We start from the raw sequence: 2,500 nt of genomic DNA, 5'->3' as shown, positions 1-2,500 counted from the left end.
AAAAGGAAAGATGAAGAAGGAGGAACGGATGAAATAAGAGAGGGATCGGAAGGAGAGAAGGAGGGATGGAAGAGAGGGAGAGAAGGAAAACAGGAGAGAAAGACAAAAAAAGAAAAGAAATTGCGAAACAACAAAACCAATAAACAAATAAATGAACAGATAGATAAATCAACAACAAAACTAAAACTAATTAACTAACGAAAAAAAAAAAACGAAAAAAGACAAAAAACTAAAAAAAAGGCAGTTAATATCCAACCACCCCATTCATCCAGTCGCAAAGCCGCTGTCGCTCCTGAAGCCTCAGAAACCGTGGCAGCGTCAGGAGCTCTCTTTCTATGCCCCTGATGAGTAACGCATGGGCTCTGTGGACTCGCTCGTGACGAATGACGATGCTGAGGTGATGGCGGACTGTGGGCGTCGTTTATACAGCTTCTGGTGGGCGGGAAATCCACAGCTTTGCTTGCTATTGGATGCCAAAGTTGATGAGACAAGAAGAGAGAAAGAAGAAAAACAGAAAGAAAGAGAGAGAGAGAGGGTGAGAGGGAGAGAAAGGTTGAATAGGGGAACGGGAGGGTTTTGGAGAGAACAAAAATGAGTGACAGACAGACAGAGATAAAGAGAGAGAGATAGAGAGAGAGAGAGAGAGAGAGAGAGAGAGAGAGAGAGAGAGAGAGAGAGAGAGAGAGAGAGAGAGAGAGAGAGAGAGAGAGATAAAGAGAGAGAGAAACAGAGAGACAGAGAGACAGAGATAAAGAGAGAGAGAGAGACAGAGAAAAAGAGAGAGAGACAGAGAAAAAGAGAGAGAGAGACAGATAAAGAGAGAGAGAGAGAGAGAGAGAGAGAGAGAGAGAGAGAGAGAGAGAGAGAGAGAGAGAGAGAGAGAGAGAGAGAGAGAGAGAGGGAGCGAGAGAGAGAGAGAAAGAGAGAAAGAGAGATAAAGAAAGAAAGAGAGAGAGAGAGAGAGAGAGAGAGAGAGAGAGAGAGAGAGAGAGAGAGAGAGAGAGAGAGAGAGAGAGAGAGAGAGAGAAGAGAGAGAGAGATAAAGAGAGAGAGAGAGAGAGAAATAAAGAGAGTGAGAGAGAGAGAAATAAAGAGAGAGGGAGAGAGATAAAGAGAGAGAGAGAGAGAGAGAGAGAGAGAGAGAGAGAGAGAGAGAGAGAGAGAGAGAGAGAGAGAGAGAGAGAGAGAGAGAGAGAAAGAGAGAGAGAGGGAAAACCTTCTGATCGGAGGGCCAACCAGCTTAGCCGCCGGTATCAAAAACTCAAACGTCATTTTCACATCGCTATGAATCCCATAAGGTACGAACACGTCTAGTCGAGTTAACTTTCCATTAAAAAAGACAAAAAGATAATCGGCGCTTAAACTACGGTAAGCCGACTTTAAATTATAAGTATATATATAAACATCGGCCTAATACGACCTTTAAGAAAAACAAAAAATCGCAATAATAAAGTTTCATCTTATGGCGAAATTGGTGATAATGAATGAAACAAAAACTGGAGAAGACGTTGCTAAATCTTACCTTGATAAGACGATGACGTAATCAAGACGCTCCCTCTCTTCTTTACTTTTCTTATGTCTTTTTTATATTTTTTTATCTTGTTTTATTTTCTTCTTGACACTTTAATTAGGTGTGTGTAATATTCCACTTATTAATTGCCAAACACTTTCAAAGCTCACAGAAAACAGAACATTACTTTTTCTTTTATTATTTTATTATTATCATAGACAATATTTGTCGTGCTAAAAAGCATATGATAAGAAAATTATCTAAAAAGATTAAACTGTCTTTCAAACCAGCTTTGACAAGAAATTCCAACGGGGATCAAGAAATGACAAAAGGTTCTTTCCAATTTTTTCGTACTTTTCATATGATATGCACTTACATATATAAGTATCAGTACTCACAAAGTGATCACTTGTCGAGAGAAAAAACGAATTCTCTTATCTTTTCGCCGTCGGGACGTAAAAAAGGAAAATATTTGCTCCTTGAGTTATTCAGAGGCGACAAGAAGCCTTCGCAACCCCTTCCTCTGTCACACGTTAAATAATCAAGGTTCGTCTCACGGAATCTCTGATCTTCACAGCTTTCCTGTTCTTTAAATTATTCACACTTCCGCCTTGACGTTCTCTCTGCTCTGACGCTGGCGGCTCACACTTGACCTGCTCTCCCCTGCCTTTTCATCAGCCCGGGTCACACTGGCACTCGAGAGGCGCCTTTCACCGTCGACGCTGGAGTGGGAGCAGTTTCCTCCGCCACAACGCACAGCGGGCCCGTGAGGCCTTTTTCGTCTGGGCCGCAAAACACTTTCGACCCTTGAGAAGTCTCTGGATTATTCTTAGATTTTGGGGTTCTGATATTTTGTTTACCCTTCTGTTAATGTATCACCAAATGCTTCGGCTCGAATATCAGTTTTAAGCTACAGTGCGAAAGTCACTTTGGTCTACGATCACCAGACACCACGAAAGAGTTAGCCTAAACAACGCTGTCACGTCTTTA

General features: G+C 41.7%; 1 protein-coding gene across 2 annotated transcripts in view; it reads right to left on the bottom strand.

Annotated features, from left to right (window-relative positions):
- Positions 1-2,500, bottom strand: part of LOC125043141 (protein Wnt-5b-like) — a 657,155-nt gene that overhangs the window by 653,725 nt on the left and 930 nt on the right. For both annotated transcript variants that reach the window (XM_047639108.1, XM_047639111.1), the window contains exon 1: positions 1,523-2,500. This exon is cut by the window's right edge and continues 930 nt beyond it. The gene's annotated coding sequence lies outside the window, so the exon portion shown is untranslated. The remainder of the gene's footprint in view (positions 1-1,522) is intronic.

This window comes from Penaeus chinensis, chromosome 33, assembly GCF_019202785.1.
Source record: "Penaeus chinensis breed Huanghai No. 1 chromosome 33, ASM1920278v2, whole genome shotgun sequence".
Classification (NCBI taxonomy): Eukaryota; Metazoa; Arthropoda; class Malacostraca; order Decapoda; family Penaeidae; genus Penaeus; species Penaeus chinensis.
This window is presented reverse-complemented; position numbering and strand designations above follow the sequence as displayed.